The sequence below is a fragment of the Corylus avellana genome, chromosome 7 (assembly GCF_965113065.1).
Source record: "Corylus avellana chromosome 7, dhCorAvel1.hap1.2, whole genome shotgun sequence".
Lineage (NCBI taxonomy): Eukaryota > Viridiplantae > Streptophyta > Magnoliopsida > Fagales > Betulaceae > Corylus > Corylus avellana.
In genome coordinates, this window is record NC_142496.1 from 9,369,344 (window position 1) to 9,381,574 (window position 12,231).

General features: G+C 35.5%; 1 pseudogene; it reads left to right on the plus strand.

Moving 5' to 3' along the window:
* The first annotated feature begins 8,318 nt into the window (after window positions 1–8,318).
* LOC148584449 (uncharacterized) overlaps window positions 8,319–12,231 on the plus strand; it is a 5,008-nt pseudogene continuing 1,095 nt past the window's right edge.

Here is a 12,231-nt window from a genome sequence, read left to right on the forward strand (position 1 = left end):
TTGTTTCGTCATAAAACACACGCAAGAATTTAACAATGTGTCGAACCTTATTCCAATCATCTTCATTTGGAGCCCCCAACAACACATCCCTCCCTCCACAATCATCATTCAAATAATGTACAAAATTCGAATCTTCATCTAACATAAGATTAAATGCCCTTTCATACTTTTGTGCCGCCTCCAACATGGTATAAGTAGAGTTCCATCTAGTGGAAACATCAAGAGTCAAGGACGACCGACACCCAAGATTCTTCCTTTCTACACAAGACTTAAAGAGGGCTAATCTTTGGGGGGATCCCTTCACATATTTCACCATATTTCGGACCCTTTCAATTGAATCATGTGCACCCTTCATACCCTCCTTCACAATTAAATTTAGAACATGGGCACAACACCTCACATGAACAAACTCATGGCGACAAATAACATCATCATTGGACATATTTCTTTTACTAAACTCACTAATTGCTTTATCATTAGCACTTGCATTGTCAAGTGTTATCGCCAACACACGGGTAATCCCCCATTCCACCAAACATTGCTCTATTTCCTTAGTAATCGTTATTGCCTTGTGATCCGACACTTGGCGAAATGCCAATATTCTTTTATGATATTTTCAAGTAGAGTCAATGAAATGTCCCGTTACAACCATGCAATTCATATTCTGAATCGAAGTCCAAGTGTCAGTTGTCAAACAAATCCTTTGACCAACCATCATCAACTTCTTTTTTATTATTTCTTTTTTGGTCATAAACAACTTAACACAATCCTTCATCACCGTATAGCGAGAAGGAAGCTCAAAACGAGGCTCAAGAACCTTAAACATTTTCTTAACACCCATCTTCTCCACAATTGAAAAGGGAAATTCATCAACAATGATCATTTCACAAAGAGTCTCCCTAATAAGTTTTTCAGAATACTTTCCAACAATTAGGTTATTACCAATACTACCATCACTCTGACTTTGCCCGGCCATAAAGGTGAATTTAGATTGAGAGCCATCTGTTTTTTGCTTTTAAGCTCTTATACTTTTGGCATTTTTTGAAATGGTACAACATGCTAGAGGTGCCAATGTTTGTCCCATGACATTTATACTGAGCCCCACAATAGTTACAACTTGCAATAGGAGCCTCTTCAGAACTATTTGCATCTTTAGTAAAATGGTCCCATACTGAAGATCTTTTTGTTCTTAATCTTTTTTTACAAGGGATTGGGGGTCATCGACCACGAGTACAACCATGAGATGCTCGCCTAAAACCCCTAGAACCCCTAGAACCAGCACATTTAATCCCTTGGGTATCCAACTCATCAGATTCATCAATATCATCAAAGGTCTCTTCATCAAAGTCTAAGTCTTCATCAAAGGTTTCTTCATCATCTATGCCTATGGGACAAGAAGAAGTAGCTGATGTTGGAGGTCGAGGTGCAGCAATACGAACTTCTGAGGTAAAAAAGCAATAGTTGATTTTAATTAGCTAATTTGACAATGTTTGACCTATGGGCTATGACTAAAACTCAAACTACAACTGGACAACCTGTAACATTCTATCTCTACCAAACATTCAATCATAGGTATTATGACCTCAATTTCATAATAGAACAAACAATTTGAACAACCTATAACTGGATTGAAAATCCCACAATTCATGCATACTTAAAACCCCAACCTCAAACTTTATTCAATTAACAAGAATTCAAGAGAAAAAATATAATTGGCCAGGCCAGATAACAAAACAACTAAACAAGTAAACAACAAATTTAACAAAAGAAAAAAAAAATAAAAAAGAATTCAAGAAAAAAAATAAAAGGGAGTGAGGCTGTGAGGGTCAAAGGCCAAGGCTAAAACCCATAACTTATTAAATGGGCCAAAACTAGCATACAACATTTAGCCTACTTAACAAGCTTAAAACATAATTAACTAAGGCTTAACACTTAATAAAATTGGATCAAATACCCTTCTAAACATGCTGATGCTATGGACAGTAAATATCAAAGTTGGTTTAATGCTTGTTCTTGATGCAACTTGTAAGAAATACTCAAAGCTTGTTTTCCTGTGAGGCTGTGAGTCACCGTAGCGCCAAGAGGTCCAAGAATCCGAGAGAGCCGAGAGATTAGAGAAGGGACAGATGTCACAGATCAAGACCGAGACTGGGGAGTGGGGGCTGTGTGAGGCTGAGAGCAGTTGGGAGTCTTGGGACTTGGGGGCGGCTGGCGGCTGCACCAGAGCAATTGGCGGCAGCAGATGGGCGAGTCACGAGTGGGCGACGGCGAGAAAGCTTAAGGAGCGCCGCGAGCCGCGAGAGACCGAGAGAGCAGAGAGGCCGCGAGAGACCGAGGTCCGAGAGAGCAGAGAGGCCGAGAGAGCAGAGAGGCCGCGAGAGACCGAGAGAGCAAAGAGCAGAGAGGCCGCGTGAGGGTTCGAGTAAAGTGGAATGGGGCTTACTGCATTAGGGTTCGAGTCGTTCGACTGTTGTGGGAATTTGGAAACCTCTCTAAAAGTCTAAACGGCACCGTTTTGGGACTAGGACTAAAAAAAAATATCCGGTTTCTTATCGGTTAAATCGGTTAACCGATAAGAACCCCTTAACCGGACCGGACCGAATTCTGGTATACTTTTTTTAACCGATAAGGATATCGACATATCAGCTACGGTTTATATCGGTTCGGTCGAAGCCGGTAGACGGCCGGTTAAACGGTAACAGTTAATTTGCCCACCCCTATTTAAAACCTCTCAATTTGAATCCCTGAACTTTCAATGACAGTCAATTTGAACCTCTCCGTCAAATTTAGCCGTTAACTTCTAACGGCAATACCTAAAAAATAACAAAATATCTCTAATTTTTGCTTCTTTTTTTTTTTTAAAAAAAAAAAAGTAAAAAAGAACCGTGGGTCAGGCCAGACCCACGTGAAAAAAAAAATAAAAAAAAATAAAAAATAAAAAAGTAAAAAAGAAAATAAAAAAGAACCGTGGGTCAGGCCAGACCCACGCGGGTCTAGCCGTGACCCATGCTGGGTCTCGGCCAGGGCCGTGGGTCACGGCTAGAGAACCTTTTTTTTTTTCTTTTTTTAAAAAAAATTTGTAATTAAGGGTAAATGTTGTGCCAAATACTACATAAATTAATAGATAATATTTAGTACGTTTTAACTCGCAAGTGCACAAGATCAAAACAATAGTATAGTAGGCAAATACGAGATCATTCCCACGAGGATTGGTAAATTATGTTTAGAAGTAATTTCCTATTTAATTAAGAGATAAACTCAATTGTCACGATTGAGTTAAAATAAAGAAATGAAATAAGAGATAAATAAAACTAAAAAGGATTAGGGTTTTGATATCCACCACTAATCAGACTAATTAAGATAACAATATGTCAATGCGCCAATATTGCAATCATAAAAAGACATGATTAGGGCTTCAATCTAGCCCTAATAAAAATATAAACTACATAACAAAAATAAAAGGGTGGAAGAGAAGAAAAACTCAAACTCCTCTTGATATAGCCTTCAGTTCCTTTCCAGAGCTTGTGCCTCTTTTCTCCACACCCATTCCTAGAACCTAAGAGGTCTATTTATAGGCTTTTAGAAGTCCTTGTTACACAAGTAAACCTAGAAAATTCGGAGTTTTAAGTCCAAATCCAATTAGGATAAAGAAAACCTAAGTCCAAATCGGAATACACTACAAAAAAATAATTTTTTTATGACTGGAGATTTCTGACGTTTTTTAGTGTCTGACGCGTCAGGAAATTTTTCTGATGGGTCGTTTCTGACGCGTGTCGATTGTCAGAAACATAAGTGTCAGGAAAAAAAATTTCCTAATGTGTGAGTGGGTAAAACGTCAGAAAATTCTGACGTTTTGGTGTTTCACACGTCAGAATAATTTTCTGACGTGGCATTTCTACCACGTCAGAAAATTTTCTGACGTGGCAGAACTCCCACGTCAGAAATTTCTGACGTGGTAGAGACGCCATGTCAGAAAATGTGGAATTTTAAAAAAAAAATTTCTGGAATTTTTTTTTTCTCAATTAAAAAATTTATTAATTTAAATTTATTTTCAATTAAATTATTTTTTTTTAGGAATTTCTCTGGTGGTGCAGAGAAACCAAAAATCTTCTTCTATGCACCATTAAGATTTCAAAAACCCAAATATTTGGGTTTTTGAAAGATTTTGGTTTCTCTGCACCACGATGTTGCAGATAAGAAGATTTCAAAAACCACTACAAAAAAAAGGATATTTTTTGACGTGGCAAACAGTAACTTCTTTTTGCCACGTCAAAACATATTGACGTGTCTAAAAACACACGTGAACAAAAATATTTTTGACGTGTTGCGTTGTAACACGTCAAAAGTTTTTGACGTATTAAATTGACACGTCAAAAGCTTTTGACGTGTGAAATTGACACGTCAAAAGTTTTTGACGTGTCAATTTACACGTCAAAAGTTTTTGACGTGTCACAATGGCACGTCAGAAACTTTTGACATGTGAATTTCACACGTCAAAAGCTTTTGACGCGTAGAATCCACACGTCAAAACCTTTTTTTTTTTGTGAAAAAAAAATTACATTAATTTTGATATTAAAAAATGTGTATTATAAAAAACAATGAATGTTAACTGGCCTTAAAAATTAATTTTTATTGTCATTAATACAAATTATATTTTATTATCCTTAGTATAAATTACTTGGTAATGACAATTTTTTAAAAAATTATCATTGCATAAATCGATCAGTCTAGTAATTTTAATATGAGAGCTAACCATATTATTTTTTTAAAAAATATATAAAACATACTTCACACATCTAATTATCTATACATCTAAGTTATGAATTTATTTATTTATTCTATAATTAATTGTAATTGGACAATGTCTTGTGTAGGAGGAAAATATTGTATGAGAGAGTGAATATAATTTTAATAAAATTAAAATAAATATAATTTAAATTACATAAAATATTAAAATAAATTATTAAAACTTTTTGACGTGCCACATTTGGCACGTCAAAAACTGCATGGCACGTCAAAAAATTTTGACGTGTCATGCATGACACGTCAAAAAAGTTAATATATATATATATATATATCAAAAATAATTTTAATTTTGATATTAAAAAATGTGTATGATAAAAAACAATTAATGTTAACTGGCCTTAAAAGATCATTTTTATTGTCATTAGTACAAATTGTATTTTATTATCGTTAGTATAAATTACTTGGTAATGATAATTTTTTAAAAAATTATCATTGCATAAATCGATCAGTCTAGTAATTTTAATATGAGAGCTAACCATATTATTTTTTTAAAAAATATATAAAACATATTTCACACATTTATTTTATAAGACCCGCAAACCTTACACGAATTCAGCAAACACAACATATGTGGTCGGTCAATGGATACATCTAATTATCTATACATCTAAGTTATGAATTTATTTATTCTATAATTAATTGTAATTGGACAATGTGTTGTGTAGGAGGAAAATATTGTATGAGAGAGTAAATATAATTTTAATAAAATTAAAATAAATATAATTTAAATTACATAAAATATTAAAACTTTTTGACGTGCCACATTTGGCACGTCAAAAAAGTTAATATGTTATATATATATATATATATATATATATATCAAAAATAATTTTAATTTTGATATTAAAAAATGTGTATGATAAAAAACAATTAATGTTAACTGGCCTTAAAAGATAATTTTTATTGTCATTAGTACAAATTGTATTTTATTATCGTTAGTATAAATTACTTGGTAATGATAATTTTTTTAAAAATTATCATTGCATAAATCGATCAGTCTAGTAATTTTAATATGAGAGCTGACCGTATTATTTTTTAAAAAAATATATAAAACATACTTCACACATTTATTTTATAAGACCCGCAAACCTTACACGAATTCAGCAAACACAACATATGTGGTCGGTCAATGGATACATCTAATTATCTATACATCTAAGTTATGAATTTATTTATTCTATAATTAATTGTAATTGGACAATGTGTTGTGTAGGAGGAAAATATTGTATGAGAGAGTAAATATAATTTTAATAAAATTAAAATAAATATAATTTAAATTACATAATATATTGAAATAAATTATTATAAGTTTTTGACGTGCCACATTTGGCACGTCAAAAACTTTTGACGTGTCATGCATGGCACGTCAAAAAATTTTGACGTGTCATGCATGACACGTCAAAAAATTTAATATTTTATATATATATATATATATATATATATATATATCAAAAATAATTTTAATTTTGATATTAAAAATGTGTATGATAAAAAACAATTAATGTTAACTGGCCTTAAAAATTAATTTTTATTGTCATTAGTACAAATTGTATTTTATTATCGTTAGTATACATTACTTGGTAATGATAATTTTATTGCATAAATCGATCAGTCTAGTAATTTTAATATGAGAGCTAACCATATTATTTTCATAAAAAATATATAAAACATATTTCACACATTTATTTTATAAGACCCGCAAACCTTACACGAATTCAGCAAACACAACATATGTGGTCAGTCAATGAATACATCTAATTATCTATACATCTAGAATATTAATTGTAATTGGACAATGTGTTGTATAAGAGGAAAAAATTATATGATAGAGTAAATATATTTTTAATAAAATTACAATAAATATAATTTAAATAATGGTATAAATGACAATTGTATATTTTTTAAATTTAAATTCAAATTTTTATAAAAAATAATAATAATAATAATTAAAATTAAAAGAGTTCTTGACGTGCCACATGTGGCACGTCGAGAACTCTTGACGTGCCACATGGCACGTCAAGAATTCCCCTCGGGAAGGCGCGCCCGCCAGGCTCCAGCTGTGCCTTCCCTTGCTTTTTTGTTTTTTTTTTTTTCTTCCTTTCTTCCTTCCTTCTTTCTTCCTTCTTCCCTCTCTTTCTTTCTCTCCCCCGCGCAGCAACTACACCGTACCCATTTCTTCCGCCATTTTTGTTTCTCCATCAGCCCACTATACGCGCAGCATCTCTCTCACCCGCGTGCTCTCTCTCAACCCTTTGGATCACGCGCGTTGTCTCTCTCTCTCGATCTCTCTCTCGGTGGTTCTCTCTCTCCGTCAGTGTTTCTTCTCTCTCACCGGCCGGCGTCCGTCACCGCCCCTACTACCTCCGGCGACCAAGCCATTCCCGATCAACTATACGCCTATCAGGTATATATATACGTATTTTAAAATTTATATATATATATATATATATATATATATATATATATATATATATATATACACCGAATATACACATGCAGTGTGTATATATACACAAGGAATGAAATATATATATAGAGAAAATTAGTTTATATATATATATATATATATATATATATATATATATATATAAACTAATTTATTTATTTATTGATATAAATTAATATATAGATTATATAAATATAGTATTATATATTGTTGATGTAGTTAATTATATTAGCAAATTTAATTTTTTTGTACATGTTAGTTAATTAATTTATTTGCTTAAGATTTATGTTATGTAATATTACTTGTTTGATATATATGTTTTGTATATGGTGAAAATATTGTTTAATGTATCATGCATGCAAAATTACGTACCATCATATATAGTTTGAAATTTGTTTTTTTGTTTAGGATTTTGCATTTACATTTAGACTCATATTTGTGTAGGTTTTTCTTTTGCACATTGTCGTAACCAAAATATATATATATACAAATAAGAAATGCATATCTACTTTGGTCGACCGTTAATTTATGATTAGATTTTGTAAATTTATAATAAGTATGTACATGCTATGATCGAAAAAATAAAGTAAGAAACAACTAACATAGGTTGCTTGACTTGTTTTATATACACTTCTCGTACAAATGCATAATGTTATAATAAGCGGACAAAAGAAAACCAACATTTAACCTAGGTAGGTATATCTAATTTATTTAGGGTCCCCCTATATAACAAAATAATTAATTTAGGTCTTACAACTTCAGGTTATGTAAATGTCAGGAAAAAACAAAAAATTTGCAGCAAATAAGATAGCCACATATATTTTATCTAGGTTTCCCATGTGGCATGTCAAATGTTTTTAAATTTGGACCTTAATTTTGTTTAGGTTTTGCAAATTTTGATTATGTAGATGTTATAATTAATACTTAATGTGTGTGTTTATTTGTAAAAAATATACTAAAAATTGTAACGATTTACTTAAACAAATACACAAAAGAGAAAGAAAATAACATCTAACTAACTAACTTAGATTTATTTTATTCAGTTAGGGTTACAGTAACTAAAGCTATGGACAAGAGTTGGATGACAAAGTCTAGGGGTACGAGGGAATACAGAGACGGGTGTAGATCATTCGTGGAGTTTGCAGTTAGGAACTGTACAATCCCTGATGGAAAAATTCACTGCCCCTGTAAGGTGTGCCGTAATAAGCAGCGCCACCCGCCGGATTTGGTATTTGACCACTTGACAGGGGGTAAGGGAATAATGATTGCATACAGAATTTGGTCTTATCACGGGGAGAGGCCTGTTCGGTCTCATGTTGGAGTGTCTACTTCGACTCCCACGATCATAGATCAGGGTATAGGCACAGCACAAGGTGAAACAATGCAGTCAATGTTGCGTGATCTATTCGGCATGCACGGTGTCGTGGAAGATAATTGTGAGCCTGAAGTGGCGGTGCAAGGGAATGAAGAAATTGTGAATGAAGCAACTGACGATGGTGACGTTCTAAAGTACAATAACTTGCTTAAGAAGCCAGAGAAGCCACTTCATGCTGGGACCAAACATAGCAAGCTTAGTGCTACTGTACATCTGTACAATTTGAAGTGTGTTGGCGGACTTAGTAACGCAATATTTTCGTCTTTTCTTGAGTTCATCAATCAGTTACTGTCTCCTAGTGATGAAGCTTTGCCAGTTAATACATATGAGGCAAAAAAGTTTCTAAGGGACATGGGCCTCGGGTATGAGAAGATCCCGGTGTGTCCTAATAATTGTATGTTATTTTGGAAGAACAATCAGGATTTGGATACATGTACTGTTTGTGGAGTATCAAAGTGGAAGGATGAAATTCAGTTGGATGAGGATGGGCAACCCATATCATCGAGTAAGAAACGCCCGGTCAAGGTGTTGCGGTGGTTTCCGCTCATACCACGGCTACAGAGATTGTTTATGTCAGAGCATACTGCTCCTTTTATGAGGTGGCATGCAGAAGGTCGGAGTAAGGACGGTGTATTGAGGCATCCGGCCGATGGTGAAGCATGGAGGGCATTCGATAATTTGCATCCAGACTTTTCGCCGGACAACAGGAACGTCAGGCTTGGACTAACCTCGGATGAATTTAATCCATTCGGGAACATGACCACATCCCACAGCACTTGGCCTGTAATGCTTGTATCGTACAACTTGCCTCCTTGGACATGCATGAAACAAACATCATTTATACTATCCCTGATAATCCCGGGCCCAAAGTCAGTCGGGATGGATCTAGATGTCTACCTACAACCCTTAATTGAGGAGTTACAGGAACTATGGACAGTAGGTATACGGACATTTGACGTGTCCAAGAAAAAAAACTTTGTGATGCGGGCGCAGTTGATGTGGACAATTAATGACTTCCCGGCATACGCAGATTTGTCTGGGTGGCCTAACAGGGGTGAGAAGGCATGTCCCTGCTGTATGTACTCGACGAGGTCCACGTGGTTAAAACATGGCAAAAAATTTTGTTATATGGGGCACAGGCGATACTTGCCCATTGATCATCCGTGGAGGAGGAATAAAATAACATTTGACGGAAAACAAGAATTTGAATGTGCCCCAGATGTGCCAAGTGGAGATGACATTCTTAGACAATTACAAGATATGGCATATGGAGATGAGAATGCCGGTAAGGCAAGGATTGATAATGAGAAAAAAAATAAGAAACGGAAGAAGGGTGGGCCGACAGAAAGAGAAGGCGAGACTGGTAACGTATTGTGGAAGAAGAAAAGTGTTTTCTTTAGGTTGCCGTATTGGAAAGATAATCTATTACGGCACAACCTTGATGTTATGCATATTAAGAAAAATGTGATGGACAACATTCTTGGCACAATACTAGACATTCCAAAGAAAACAAAGGACAACATCCAAGCTCGCACAGACTTGCAAGAAATGGGGTTGAGACATGCACTTCATCCGTACACGGGTGAAGATGGTCAAACTTATATGCCTGCAGCTTGTCACACGATGTCTAAGGACGAAAAAACACATTTTTTGAAAGTGCTTCGAAATGTAAGGGTGCCGGACGGATATGCCTCGAATATTTCCCGATGTGTACGACTTAGTGATCGTACGATATTTGGTTTGAAAAGCCATGATAGTCACGTAATTATGCAACAACTTCTCCCTATTGCATTGCGTGGATCATTGCCAGAGAACGTGGTTAGACCACTTGTTGGGATGTCTGCATTCTTCAGGGGCATATGTTCAACGTCATTGACACGAGATGATCTGGACCGACTAGAGGGTGACATTTATATTACTTTGTGCCAGCTGGAAATGGTCTTCCCTCCAAGTTTTTTTATTATAATGGTTCACTTAGTAGTGCATCTTGTCCGTGAATGCCGACTTGGTGGACCGGTACAGTATAGGTGGATGTATCCGGCAGAAAGGTAAAATACTTCACTAATATTCATGAAATTATTTTTTTCTCCGATATACAACCGTCACTAACTGTAATTACTGAATTATGATCATATGTAGAAGCCTTGGAGTGTTCAAATCTAATGTTCGCAACAAAGCGGCTCCTGAGGGCTGCATTACGGAGGGTTACATAGCAACGGAGTTGGTGGCGTTCTGCTCAAAGTATCTAGATCACGCACCAACATTTCACAATAGGGCTATAAGAAACCCGGATGGTTCAAAAGGTGCGGGAACACGAGTCATCCTCGACCGTGTCACTTTGACACAAATTCATCGATACATTTTGTTTAACTCGGATGAGTTCGTTCAACTACGGACGTAAGTCGTGTTAGTAGTGTATGCAAGTTCAATATCATCTTGGACCTTTAGTTGTGTACTATAATATAATTTACACTTTGTATTGTAGGGTACACATGGATACACTTAGACGATCATGCGATAGGGGGCGAACGACGGAGAACCAATTGGAAACCCAACACCATGCGCTGTTCTGCGATTGGTACCGTGACTACGTAAGACTACCGTGATATATAACTGTTGCAGACCCATTCAATTTAGTTATTGGTTCATAACAACCAACAAAACTAACTTTCTTATGGTCAATTGTACGTATGTGCTAACAGGTCGATCGATTGGACGATCGACAAATGAAGGAAATAGTTGACAAACTGGTAATGCATTGTAGAGGGCCGAAGGCAACAGCGACCAGATATAACAGATATGTGGTTAACTGAAAGCTGTTTCGTACTATTGCATTTGATGCTGGAAAAAGGACCCAGAACAGCGGGGTGTGCGTGCCCACTGTTGACGGCGAAATGTACTATGGAAAGTTGACGGAAATAATTGAGGTGGAGTACTTCGACAGAACTAAATATGTTTTGTTCAAGTGTGACTGTGCGGACAACACGAGGGACAGGGGGTACAAAGTAGACGAGTATGGCATACTGCTTGTCAGCTTCAAAAACCTTGTCCACCGGGGTCAGGAAATTACTGATGAGCCGTATGTGCTAACGTCACAAGTTGACCAAGTTTTTTACGTCCAAGATGAAAGGGACCCTGATTGGGCTTGTGTTGTAAGGACTAAACCACGAAACGTATACGACGTTGGACAAGGCGAAGGTTCTGATGATGAAAATGTCAACTACCATGAGTGTGAGCCGCTCCTATTGACCAGAAATAATGAAGTGGATCCGCAGGATGGCATTAACTACATCCGACAAGACTTAGATCCGTATGTTGTTTTAAAAAAATTAAAACTTTAATAATATATATAGTTCACATTATTTTGACGTATTTAATGTTATTTCTTTATACATTGATTGGGTATTGTGATGCAATTTTTATCTATTATATACATAATTAATTGGGTATATTATGTGTTTTGCAGGTTGATATGAGCACGAGGGGGAAGAGTAGACGACGGGGGTCCATACAGATAGACGAGCAGGGGTATAGACCCTTACTTCCTGAGCATGGGGAGGGGTCTCTGTAGGTTCCGTATCTCACGGATGCCTCATATCCGTCC